This window comes from Xyrauchen texanus, chromosome 32 (assembly GCF_025860055.1).
Source record: "Xyrauchen texanus isolate HMW12.3.18 chromosome 32, RBS_HiC_50CHRs, whole genome shotgun sequence".
Classification (NCBI taxonomy): Eukaryota; Metazoa; Chordata; class Actinopteri; order Cypriniformes; family Catostomidae; genus Xyrauchen; species Xyrauchen texanus.
The window spans coordinates 1,956,850-1,971,496 of record NC_068307.1 but is presented as its reverse complement, the minus strand read 5'-3'; positions in this window follow the sequence as shown (position 1 = coordinate 1,971,496).

Genomic DNA, 14,647 nt, shown 5'->3' with positions numbered 1-14,647 from the left:
TCACTCTATTGCACTTTGAAAAGTCTCATTTTATTCCACTAGATGGCAGAAAGCACTAGAAACAAATGTTATTTATCCCATTCTATCACAATATGCAGATCTGAAATATAGGTGCTCATCCATAGACATTCAGTCCAATTTTCAGTTCAAGCACCACCCTTGATGTTTAACTGAATATCTCGGTGTGATATCTATAATCAATATATTGATAAAAGTTGTATTACTTTGCTTTCATTCCATGCATTGAACTTTTCATGACATCCTCTGTGTGTTTGCCTGAGATAAGTGAAGTGTGGAAACTTGTGATTCTGCAAGAAGTGCTGATGTGTGACAAATTGCTGATATTTGAGTGCGTGTGTGTACATGCAAACAGATGTCTCATGACTTGTGTGGTCACACCCCTGTGACCCATTTAGAGAGTATAAAAGTACAAGTGCAGTTATTGCTTTGCAGATCTCTCTTCATTTGTATATCAACCAGTGCTTGCTTGAGCTAATAAAAGCCACTCTTCGTAGCCATTCATCATCTGTGTCCTGTGTCTCTTTCTAGCTAAAGAGAGAAACATCACTCAGCTCCAACACTGGCCTCTGAGTGGACTAAAAGCTCAATCTAGTTGTCATTAGAAAGCTGAGATCCTCACCTTTGCGATGACATATAACAGTATATCAATAGTCAAAAACATATTTTTCTGATGATTTGTTTTGCATGCTTTTCTTTCTGGATGTATTATTTTGTTCTGCACAGCCAAGATACCTCATTGGATTATTCAGCCAAGCAAGCTCACAGACAAGTAAAAAATGGCTGATTGTTTAGATCTAACGTTTTTGGCTACTTGGGGCTTAGAGCAGCAGCTATCAGAGCATAAAAGAGATGCTTGTATTTGATGACTTACAGAAATCATATTTCACTTTGTGAATCTTTAATACCACAGTTTGAAAGATTTCTAAGAGTATACAGTCACATTCCTGAGAGCGAGAGCTTTAATTTGATATATGACAATGTGCTATGTGAAGGACTTTTATATTCATATGTAATATTTCTAACATTACCTCTAGGGGGCGATAGTTTTCAACGCGAATGTTTTGAGGGATTATTTTGTTACTTTAAGTAACATAAATGGAGAAGTGATGGTTATCACTGAAAAGTTCAGATTCTAATCTTTCAAATGATACCTCATATGCCTCACTTATATGTATACGTAGACTTTAACGCTTTAAGCGTTTACGTATGTCTTAAGACGCTTGGAATAATTCAAAACCGCAACTTTCTCTTAATGTCAGAGCAGTGAGTCGAAATCAATGGCGTCCATTTCTGGTCCAGACCTCATCTGCAACAGCATGAAAATCGATTGATCTGAACCTTTCTTCAAATAGGACTGCCGTCTTTTTCTGTTAAAAACTTAACGTCTGTTGCCTTGAAATTTCTAGCAGGTGTTTTTCAATTCACAGCTAATTTTTTGGCCAACAGCAGCGAAAGCGTCAAACGCTCCTCTCCTCCGTCCCAGCTGATAACCATCTTTAAGACCCGGTCTGATCCCTCCTAACTTTCCTCAAATGCATTAAGATTTGAAATCTCTTTCATCTCAGAGATTTTTGTTTTGTTTTAAAAAACATTTTGAGGATTGTTTTTCTTTGATAGAGACTATATATTTATATATATTATTTTTTTTATGTAAATTATTTATTTTTGTGAGAACTTTTTTTTTTTAAATATATATATATATATATATATATATATAAAATTATATTAAAAAAAAATTAAGATTATTTTCTTTGATAGAGAATATATATATTTATTATTTTTTATTTATTTTAATTTTTTTTGAGAAATTATATATATATATTTTTTTTTTAATTTGTAGGTCATAGGCTCAGGAAGGAACTAACCCACCTAAAAAAAATTTCACCTTGTAAAAATGTTTTCACAGTGAAGTTTAGTTTTCAGTCAACAGATAGTGTTGCACTGCGATGCAAAGGACCAGGGCACGAGTCCTGAAAGGCCCGCGAGTCGACACACGAGCAGAAAGTGTCATAAAAGCAATAAAAAATGACACGCATGCTTCAATTAAGTTTTTCATTTCACATTTGCTTTTTATGATTCTTTTGGTTAGTTTTAAGGTTTAAGGTAGTGACTTCATACATCCACCAAGAATCACCAGAACACCAGTTGATTAAAAGTCACGGAGCAAAAATGGCTCAGAATAATTGAGTTCTGAGAAGCAACATTTTTTTGCAGATGCCACTTGCTCTGAAATTTTGTTATATATTATTCATTCAAATGAGTATATAGGGCGACTGTTCTCTTAATATGGATTATAGAGTGAATATGGACATATAGAGATGTCCATATAGGTTTGGATGGGGTCAATGCTAAACCACTTCGGTCTCCTTCGACTGACGGTGTGTCAGTGTGTGAGAGAGATGAAAGTTTAAGAGCAAGTTAGATGATGTGTGTGTGTGTGTGTGTGTGTTCAGAGAGGTTGTGGTTATGAAAAAATGAAGGCGGCTTGTATAGCTGTCATATTAGCACTAGTTTCATGGACATGGGTGCACTGCTCTTATATTAAACTGTCACAGAGAGTGTCTGGCCGGCTGGGCCGCAGCGAGAACTGACGTCTGGCCCAAGGACATGTGCTGACATCAACCGCATGAATATTCCACTCTAAATTGAAACCTATAATTGTCTAGTGTGTGTGTGTGCGTGCGTGTGTGTGTGTGTGGCATGTGTGGTGTGTGTGGCATGTGTGGTGTGCGTGGCGTGCATGTGCGTGTGGCGTGCATGCGTGGTGTGCGTGCGTGGCGTTCCTGCATTTGTGCGTGGTGTGCGTGCATGTTGTGCGTGCGTGTTGTGCGTGCGTGTTGTAAGTGGTGTGCGTGCGTGGCGTGCGTGCGTGGTGTGCGTGCGTGTTGTGCGTGCGTGCATGTTGTGCGTGGTGTGCTTGCATGTTGTGCGTGCGTGTTGTGCGTGCGTGTTGTAAGTGGTGTGCGCGGCGTGGCGGCGCGGCGTGGTGTGTGCGTAGCGCGTAGCGCGCGGCGTGGTGTGCGCGCGCGCGTGTTTTACGTGGCGTGGTGTGCGCGCGGCGTTAGCGCGGCGTGGTGTGCGTGCGTGCATGTTGTGCGTGGTGTGCTTGCATGTTGTGCGTGCGTGTTGTGCGTTGTTTGCGTGCGCGGCGTGCGTGGTGTGCGTGGTGTGCGTGCGTGGTTGTGCGTGCGTGGTGTGCGTGTGTGCGTGCGTGTTGTGCGTGCGTGTTGTGCGTGCGTGGCGTGCGTGGTGTGTGTGCGTGCGTGTTGTGCGTGGTGTGCGTGCGTGTTGTGCGTGCGTGTTGTGCGTGCGTGTTGTGCGTGGTGTGCGTGCGTGGTGTGTGTGTGTGCGTGTTGTGCGTGCGTGTTGTGCGTGCGTGTTGTGCGTGGTGTGCGTGCGTGGTGTGTGTGCGTGCGTGTTGTGCGTGGTGTGCGTGCGTGTTGTGCGTGCGTGTTGTGCGTGCGTGTTGTGCGTGGTGTGCTTGCGTGGTGTGTGTGTGTGTCAGATTTATGTGTCTTCTCTTATACTGTTCTAAAGTGCAATATTATGTATTTAAACTTGTGTTCAATTGGAATAAATCCCTGCTCACATAGTGTAACAGGATCCAAAGTTACACTCGGCAAATGCAAAATAAGAGTAAAAGTTGGCTTTGTTGTGTAAGCAAAACGGAATAATTTGCCTGTTTGCTGGTAAACTGCAAAATAAATAAATAAATAAAATCATTTTCTAACGTATTTGTGTCTTGTTTTCCAGACAAAATAATAATTCAACTTAAATTAAGTTTTGTCTTGTTTTTAGGGAAATCTGACCAAATTTAGTAACATTTATGCATAAAGCAAGGAAAACTATTTGCAAATGGGGTCAGACAAGCAAACTTCATTAAAAGGGAAAATACATGTTTATTTTACCCCATTGGCAGAGAGTTTTTCCTTATTTTAAGCATAAACTCCTCCTCATTTTATTAAATATATCTGAAAACAAGTCATTTAAAAAATGTTTGCATTCTTTTACTGGAAATATAAGACAACCATTCTCAGTGTTAGTTTATAGGATTTGCAACATGCATAGTTTAAATCAATCAATCAATCAATCAATCAATCAATCAATCAATCAATCAATCAAATCCATTTATTGTCGCTCAACCATATACACAAGTGCACAAGTTGGTAAGTCTTGGGTGCGGTTCCAGCCAACAGCAGTATGTTATATAAATTGTTTATAACTAAAACAAACGTTTTATTTACCTTTTCCGCTCAGGCAAACCAGTGAATGATTTGACCGTACCGACCCAATTGTCCCGCCCACTTCGAGGCCACCAGACGCTCTGATTGGACCACAGAGAAGCTGAGGATGATCAGGAGGTTTGTCTCCCGTGTCTTTCTCTCTGAACTACGACTGCTACAGCTGTAATACATTAACCATGTCAGATTTGCTTTTATTAAATACAAATTAGATTCCTGGAGCTTCGCAGCTGCTCCGTCTGTGCGCTGAAGGAATACCGAGCTTTCAGATCCTCTGTATGTATTGTTCATTTAGCAGTCGTTTCATATTCTTCCCGTGAAGAGGATTGTTAAACAACATGCGGTATTAGTTGGTTAGTTGAAGCTAGAGTATGAATGATGTAATGCAGTTTGCATATTAGGTAATACACTGAATATATGAAGTTGTCATATCATAAGAAAGCGCTCTCTAGCAATCAGCATCCATGTGGGTGGTTTTATTTAGTTAGAGGTCTTTAATGTTGTGAGATGTTGTTCTTTAAAGGCCATTATATCTTACTGTTTGCTGCAGATGATGCTCCATTAATTCTCTTGACCTCAGTAGCCGTTATATCAGTTCTTTCAGTGGCTCGAGATTTTCTCATGTTTGATGTCCTGCCCTTAACAGATGCTGATTTTATAAAGTAGAATTTGTACTCATCGAGAGGCGATGTTATGTACGAATAAAGTGAGTGCACGTAAGGGCTTTCTAGAGTGGAATATCATTCATTAGATCATCAGATTCAGGATAACAAGGACTTGCATATTAAAAATGTAAGTTTCACAGTGGTTACAATGTGTTAATTTCTTTACCTCGTGTGAACCGCGGCCTCATGTGAGGACTCGCTATTATGCACAACGCACCATTTAAATTCATTTAAACCCATTGCATACTCTTCTGTGTATTTTCACATTGAGAATCAATGAGTTCATCCAAAAGCTTTGAGGCTTTATATGGACTTTGGATGAACATAAGGGGCATTTCAAACTGTTCTGAGACCAGTGCAGACAGACAGCACACTGGAGGTTAAGTCATGCACTAATTAGGGAGCAAGGGAGCATCCTATAGCTCTCCTGAGACCAGTGCAGACAGACAGCACACTGGAGGTTAAGTCATGCACTAAATAGGGAGCATCCTATAGCTCTCCTATAACTGTTCTGAGACCAGTGCAGACAGACAGCACACTGGAGGTTAAGTCATGTACTAAATAGGGAGCAAGGGAGCATCCTATAGCTCTCCTATAACTGTTCTGAGACCAGTGCAGACAGACAGCACACTGGAGGTTAAGTCATGCACTAAATAGGGAGCATCCTATAGCTCTCCTATAACTGTTCTGAGACCAGTGCAGACAGACAGCACACTGGAGGTTAAGTCATGTACTAAATAGGGAGCAAGGGAGCATCCTATAGCTCTCCTATAACTGTTCTGAGACCAGTGCAGACAGACAGCACACTGGAGGTTCAGTCATGCACTAAATAGGGAGCAAGGGAGCATCCTATATCACTCTACTATAACTGTTCTGAGACCAGTGCAGACAGACAGCACACTGGAGGTTCAGTCATGCACTAAATAGGGAGCAAGGGAGCATCCTATAGCTCTCCTATAACTGTTCTGAGACCAGTGCAGACAGACAGCACACTGGAGGTTCAGTCATGCACTAAATAGGGAGCATCCTATAGCTCTCCTATAACTGTTCTGAGACCAGTGCAGACAGACAGCACACTGGAGGTTTAGTCGTTCAATAAATAGGGAGCAAGGGAGCATCCTATAGCTCTCCTATAACTGTTCTGAGACCAGTGCAGACAGACAGCACACTGGAGGTTAAGTCATGCACTAAATAGGGTGCAAGGGAGCATCCTATAGCTCTCCTATAACTGTTCTGAGACCAGTGCAGACAGACAGCACACTGGAGGTTAAGTCATGCACTAAATAGGGAGCAAGGGACCATCCTATAGCTCTACTATAACTGTTCTGAGACCAGTGCAGACAGACGGCACACTGGAGGTTAAGTCATGCACTAAATAGGGAGCAAGGGACCATCCTATAGCTCTCCTATAACTGTTCTGAGACCAGTGCAGACAGACAGCACACTCGAGGTTAAGTCATGCACTAATTAGGGAGCAAGGGAGCATCCTATAGCTCTACTATAACTGTTCTGAGACCAGTGCAGACAGACAGCACACTGGAGGTTAAGTCATGCAATAAATAGGGAGCAAGGGAGCATCCAATAGCTCTCCTATAACTGTTCTGAGACCAGTGCAGACAGACAGCACACTGAAGGTTAAGTCATGCACTAAATAGGGAGCAAGGGAGCATCCTATAGCTCACCTATAACTGTTCTGAGACCAGTGCAGACAGACAGCACACTGGAGGTTAAGTTATGCACTAAATAGGGAGCGAGGGAGCATCCTATATCTCTCTATAACTGTTCTGAGACCAGTGCAGACACACAGCACGCTGGAGGTTTATTCGTTCAATAAATAGGGAGCAAGGGAGCATCCTATAGCTCTCCTATAACTGTTCTGAGACCAGCGCAGACAGACAGCACACTGGAGGTTAAGTCATGCACTAAATAGGGAGCAAGGGAGCATCCTATAACTCTCCTATAACTGTTCTGAGACCAGTGCAGACAGACAGCACACTGGAGGTTAAGTTATGCACTAAATAGGGAGCAAGGGAGCATCCTATAGCTCTACTATAACTGTTCTGAGACCAGTGCAGACAGACAGCACACTGGAGGTTAAGTTATGCACTAAATAGGGAGCAAGGGAGCATCCTATAGCTCTCTATGCAGTTAAGTGCGTTCACTCCTAAAATCTGATCAAAAGTTCAGTTTCAGGCTGCAGATGATGTTTGGATCACTCAACATGTTTGACACACATGGGACAATGATGAATAGGAACCCTATGAATAAACCGCCCTGGAGCCAGGCCTGGGGAGGGAGCTTGTCGGCGAGGGAGCGCCTGGTGGTTGGACCTTCATCCATGGGGCCAGGCACAGCTGGAAGGAGCAACATGTTACCGCCCAGCCATGGACCCACCACCCGCGGCAGGAGATATAAGTATCCGGTGCAGTGTGGATCATGTGGCAGTCGATGGCATGGACCTTGGTGGACCGATCCTACGTTACCGAATTTGTCTCTTGGAACATGGAACATAACCTTTCTGGTGGGAAAGTAGTCTGAGCTGGTGTGAAGTACCAGCTAGATATATTCGGGCTTACCTCCACTCAAAGCTTGGGCTCTGGAACCAAACTCCTGGAGAGGGGCTGGACACTTTCTTACTCTGGAGTTGCCCCAGGCGTCAGACAGGTGTGGGCTTTCTTCTGGACCTGCAGCTTGACACTTTTATGTTGGGGTTCCCCAGTGAACGAGCGGGTCGCCTCCATGAGGCTGCATATTGGAGGTTGGACCGTGACTGTTGTTTGTGCTTATGCGCCAAAAACCAGTTCAGAGTATCTATCCTTCTTGGAGTCCTTGGGTGGGGTGTTGGAAGGCACCCCAGCTGGGGGACTTCAATTCCCATGTGGACAATGACAGTGAAACCTGGAAGGCGTGATTGGGAGGAACGGCCCGTACGATCTGAACCAGAGTGGTGTTTTGTTATTGGACTTCTGTGCTAATCACAGTTTTTCCATAACAAACACCATGTTTGAGCATAAGGGTGCCCATAATTGCACTTAAGGACACCCTAGGCCACAAGTCTATGATTGATTTTGTAATCATATACAATAAACAATACATTCAAAATATAAATATTTATAAGTTGTAACAAAAATGCATTATATTCCCTCCCTAATGTTGCCTATGAGGAATTTAATAGAGCTGAAGTTGTGATATGATCTTATTTATTATGAATGGGTTTCTGCCTAAAGTACATTTAGCCTTACTATAGTAAATTCAAGGGTGTAGTTTCAGCTCAAAATACCCCACGGGTCATTTATTATACCATGTTATACATTTTGTGTGTGTCTCTTTAAATGCAAATGAGCTGCTGCTCCCCGCCCCCTTTCTGAAAGAGGGCTGTGCCTTTACAGCTTGTGCTTTGGTTACTACAGCAACAACAAATCAACCAATATGACTGACAGCGTAAATACCGGAGTTCAAGCAGGGCTGGACTGGGAAGAGAAATCGGCCTGATGAGCGGGGGAGGGGGGGTTGTCGCTGTCCTTTTCTGCATATCGCGCCGGCGTTTTGTGGCTCCTTCTGCATAACGCGGCAGCTCATTTTAGCTTATTGCGGCCCATTCATACCATTATGCAGCCGACCCATCGGCCCGCTCGGTTCTCCCAATGGCCAGTCCACCCTGATCGGGCCCAAAGTGCGTCGGCGCACCGGGAAAATTCCCTGGCATGCCAGATTACCAGTCCAGATTACTCACTGATCTGTAATGATCAGAGGTGCGCGTTTAAAAGTTCGAGACTGGTCTGCGAGTAAAAACACACCTGCTCTGTGCACTGAGCTGTGTCCGCCTGCAGAGCCGTACAGGTGCATTAGCGGAGGTTGAGACTCCACCCGTCTATTTGATGCTGCTAAACCAGATACTTCAGATGCGTCGCTAGACTTCAGAATCAGATGAACCACGGTACAAATGCATACCATAAACATTTGAATGCATACAGGAACTTGATGATAGATTCGATTAACATGATTGATAAACACCCCCATTTGTAACCTAACACCCCTAATTTGCTCTCAGTGCACCCTGGCATCCCTGGCAGTACCGCCCCCATTGAGAACACCTACATTAGGCAGAATATTTCCAACTTGTGCATAAGTTTAAATCTCTGATTGGGGGGGGTCAAGTATATTATCTGGCAACCTTGAGCATATTTAAAGCTTGTGGAGGCATGTTAGGTCCCAGAGTCGGAGATCTAATAATAAAAAGAAAAGGTTCAGAATAAATTTGCCCTGGTCTTCAATTGAGGGTGCTCAAAAGCTGATTTGAGGGTGCTTAGCACTACCCCTAGAACTGGGCCTGCACAGGAACACTATGTTATATGAAGGCCACATTAAATCTGACTTGAAATGTTTTTACCAGGATTTCATATATTTTTGGTGCTTTTTAAATGTCATATGTGCCAGTCTCAGACTATGACAATCAATAATAAAAATAGCAATGATAATATCTTTAAAACTGTTAAATAAACACCATATCAGTGTTCATCGTGTAGCAATTATTCCCATCAATTTTTCAAAGAAACGTTGTTTTAATTAAACTCCAAACGAGACACATCGTCTTATCGACGTCCAATGACATTCATTCTTTCATGAATAGGAACATTCACATACTGCATGTCAGGGTTTCAGTCAAATCCCCTACGCCTCTTTAATTTAATTTAATTTGCATCACTCTTCTTCCCCTACAATAGACAATTACAGTAGACATTGCACAAAGCAGCTCAGGAGAAATTAACAGCTTGACAGAAATTAAGTGTGAAATTGTCTCAGCAACAGGTATATGAAAGGGATATAACTGTCTGCCGATGAATGCCGCAGCCATTTTTCCCCAAAGAGGATCGTGTTTTAAGTCAAAGGCATTGTGGGAGTTCGGCACAATGGAACAGGCGGAGAGTCTGCAGCCATGCCCCGTAGCCAAGTGGTACAGTGCCAGTCTAAACAGATTGACAGTGTTGTCACCCTTCTGTTTGCCCCCTGACCTCAGGAGTGCAGTGAGGCTAACCGCTTCTGAGATCAGGGTCAGGGGTCAGTCTGCTCAGCAGATGTCTCTGAAGGTTTAGGCAGGAGAGAGGGATGATTTGCATGTTTTCTGGATGTAGAGATGCCAGCAGGAAATGGGTGACATTCTTCCTGGATTATTCAGTTTGGCCTTGAGAAAGCTTGTCTGCTTGTGTCTGTTTCAAATGCATAGACACATGCGGGCACAAAAAATGCCATCATGAACATTTTCAGGAGATGCAATCGCCCGGGAGGCGGTTGAACTGGAGAGTCCTGGTGGTTTCGTTTAGCTTCCTGCTGATAGGAGACCCCCTACCCTGCCAGAAATGGAGGGAGAGCTATTTAGGAATCTAGAGGGCAGTTTAAAGATGACTTGGCTGTGCTAACTGTGTAAATTTGTACAATTTCCATGAATTATTAAAGCTCCCTGTGGACCACTAACACCAAGTGGATTTATCATGGTTTGAATTACCCATGGCACTGCTCCCCTACCCCATGATATCCCTCCCTTTCTGAAACCATTTTCACCGTATTTCCATTCTGAAATGTACAGTTATGAATGTACAATACTTGCCCACTGGTCTAATGTTCAAGAAGAGTCTGTTTACTCTGTCTTCATTCAGCGGGAATGTTGACTTAGTCCTGATTGCAGTTCCAGTGCTGTGGTTAGACGGCAAGATCGCTGCTTTCTTGGGTATTTCAATATTTAACATAGTTACAGTAAGTGTATTTTATTTGGTATTTACAGTTACTGCTGGCATTGAGCATCTCAGTGTTGGTTCATGTCCAGCGCAAATCTAATAGAAATGGCTTAATGTTAGATTGAGACCATGTTTTAGGTTACAGTGACATTTACAGAAACATGCATTTCTTTATCCGCATCGATTTTTGTAGAAAATGAGTTTTTGTTCTTTGTTTAAAGGAGACCTGTTATGCCCCTTTTTACAAGATGTAATATAAGTCTCAGGTGTCCCCAGAATGTGTCTGAAGTTTCAGCTCAAAATACCCCACGGATCATTTATTATACCATGTTATAAATGCCTCTTTTTGGGTGGAATCTAAAACATGCTGATTTTGTGTGTGTCTCTTTAAATGCAGATGAGCTGCTGCTTCCCGCCCCCTTTCCGGAAGAGGGCTGTGCCTTTACAGCTCGTGCTTCGGTTACTACAGCAACAACAAATCAGAACCGATATGACTGACAGCGTAAAGACCGGAGTTCAGACCGGACTGGGAAGAGGAATAGTCCCGGGATTTTACACAGCAACTGGCCCAAAAGTTGAGCGGGGGTGTTCGCTGTCCTTTTCTGCATAATACGGCACGTATTGTGGTCCGTTCTGCATAACGTGGCGGCTCATTTTAGCTTATTACGGTTCATTCAGACCAGTTTGCAGCTGACCCACTGGCCCATTCGGTCCTCCCAATGGCCAATCCGCCCCTGATCGTGCCCAAAGTGCATCGGCCCACTGGGAAAATGCCCGGTATGCCCGATTACCAGTCCAGCTTGTCCTGCGTCTTCAGTGGCTCTGATGCAGGGAGTGCATGAAGTACAGAACACTTATTAGACATTATTCTTCTCACTGTATCTGCTCCAGGACTGTGTGTAGATCACTCAGGGGAGGAGCTATGATAATAGGGTGGAGTCCGTTACCAGCCGTGGGCGTGGCCTGCTCTAACCTGACGTCACTTTAGAGCACAAACGAAAACAGTTCATTTTGACACACTGTATTTGATGAATAGAAATAGAAGAGGAGTGGGGGCACTTTTAACGTTGCACACACACTGCCGACTCACATTTATGTACAAAAGTGAATTTGGCACAGTAGGTCCCCTTTAAAGCAAACAAAGTTACAAAATGGCATGGGCTGCTTATTTAGAACTTATTGGAAAAGACACACAGACCAAAAAGACTGAAACCCTGAAAGGGTGCTTTCCTACTAGCACCTTTGGTGTGAACGTCAAAGATCAGTTTGTTTCAATGATGTGAATGCTGCAAAAAGATTTTGGTGGGATAAAAGTTTTAGTCTTGTTATAAGCATAAACGTGTACCAGTCTGGAGTCGTGAGTTCGAATCCAGGGCGTGCTGAGTGACTCCAGCCAGGTCTCCTAAGCAACCAAATTGGCCCGGTTACTAGGGAGGGTAGAGTCACATGGGGTAACCTCCTCATGGTCGCTATAATGTGGTTCTCGCTCTAGGTGGGGCGTGTGCTGAGTTGTGCGTGGATCGCGGAGAGTAGCATGAGCCTCCACACGCGCTACATCTCCACGGTAACGCACTCAACAAGCCACGTGATAAGATGCACTGATTGACGGTCTCAGACGCGGAAGCAACTGAGATTCGTCCTCCGCCACTCGGATTGAGGCGAGTCACTACACCACCACGAGGACTTGGAGCGCATTGGGAATTGGGCGTTCCAAATTGGGGAGAAAGTGAATAACCATTTTCTGGTATACAAAGTCATCAGGGGGTGGTACCCTTGTTTTGGGTTCCTGTCTTTAACCTTACGTTTGTACCATTACATCATAATTTTCTATAAAGCTGCTTTAAAACGATACATGTATGTGTTGTGATAAATGACATGACTCACATTGAATGGTAACAAGTGAATGGATGACTGGACGTCCTACTGCCTAACATCATCCACTAACGAAATAATGCATATGTGGACATGACACTGATATAGTAATAAAGATTCCTGAACTTGCAAAAAACGCCTTACCATTCCAAAAGCGCATGTATTTAGCTAGTGCTAATACTCTCTCTCGTTAGGGGACTTTGATTAAGGGAATTGATCCAGTGCGAGTTTCCATGCAGCTTCATAAAATACACAAGATTAATGTACAGGGAGTTTCAGGATCTAATTTTACTCACATTCCAAGCAGGAAGCCTGCCGTGGGTGGGCCGCCTCCCCTCTGTGCAAAATAATGCTACCTGCAACTGGCTGTCTCTCTGAGGATTTGGAGGGTGTGGCGGTGTTGTTGGTTGTCAGATGTGTCAGCCCCTGCTGAGCCAACAGGTGCAGGTGTGTTCCATATTGATAATGACGAGGGTGGGCACTGTGAGAGCTGGACCTTGGGCATCTTTAAGCCAGAGATCTTGGCACACTTTGGAATCTGAAGGCTCTCTGAAAAGACGACTGTGTGTGTGACCAGCTTGAAAAATGTCCTGCTTTTGCTGAATAGCCATTTTGTTCACCAGCGAAACAATGCAGGTCAACCAGTGCAGTCTTTGTGATGAAGCTGCTTGACGAAGTGACGCTTAAGATACCTAGTAGGGACATCAGGATTAAGGTAGCACCAGCTGTGAATAAAATCTTGGGTTGCGTTGTACGGCTCACGCAGTTATCCTCGTAACATTGAAAATTATTTTTGTTTATCTAAAAACAGTTCTGTCACCGCTATATAGTGACAACACAACATAACACAGCTGCACACAAACAAAAGAACAGAACCTACTAAACATTTCTGAAGAGTTTATGCATTTCTGTGCCCAGCCTTATTTTCCCCAGTACTTCAAAATCAAACAGAAACTTATAGGAGGCTACAGGATGCCAAAGTCACACCGTGTCCAAACCTGACAGCAAACGGCACACGATAAAAGGTATATTTTCTATGGTAATCAGAGTTTTTGTCCTAACCAGCATTGACAAGCGACGGTACATTCTATTGATCACTTGTTTTCTATTTTCAGCATTACGCGGGTAACTCCGTCCACTGTGAACTGGCACCGGTCCTACAAATAAGGCTGGGCACAGAAATGCATCAATTCTTCAACTACAAACACGCTTCTGTTTTGTGTGCAGTTGTATTGTGTTCTGTTGTCAACGAGTTTTACTTGAACGCCCCACTGTCGCGAGGGGGATGCGTGAACTGTTGCTGAACACACACAGGAGATCAACGATCAGTGAACATTTACACTAAATAACACATTATATTTCCGTTTGTTTCTCATCAAATCTTATCATATGCTTTCATAACAATCATAAGCCTCATGAATATTTAATTAGACTTCTGAATGATACTTTTGTGTTCTTTTGAAGCTTGAAGAGGTGGTCACCATTAACTGCCATTGTATGACATCACTGAGCACAACATTTATTCACAATTTCTTCCTTTGTGTTGAGAAAAAGAAGTGTGTGAATGTGATCTTGGTGCCCGTTTACGCTTTAACTAGTCTTAGGATGTAACTCACACATGGCGTGCGATCAGAATCCAAAACACAACATTTAATGGTCACCAGCAATGCTGGTTTGTCAACAGTCTGTATCAGTGTACACAACCCTTTAAGCAAGTTTCCACGGGGGATGTTCACTCTAAAAATACTAATTAATTTCTTTGTTGTACTAATTAACATCTTCTTGCCCCACGTTAGCATGTATGCTAATCTGTGGCACAGAGCAACTTGATGACTCAAGACAAGATTAATGGCTGCCTGATGATTAAGGTCTGTCCCTGACAGAGACTCGAGCAGGGAACTTGTGCTCTGTGTTATATTAATAAATTACATTAGGCTGATATTTCGTCTATTCTTAAAGGGATTGTACCTCTGAATAATACAAGAGCATCACAAGTAGCCCAAGCTGTTGAAACGAACAGGCCAATGCAAACACTCCTCGAACTGACATTAGATCTTCATTTAAGGTCACAATATAAAGTGATGTTGGCAAGTCTACAGGGTCCAAAATACAAAGT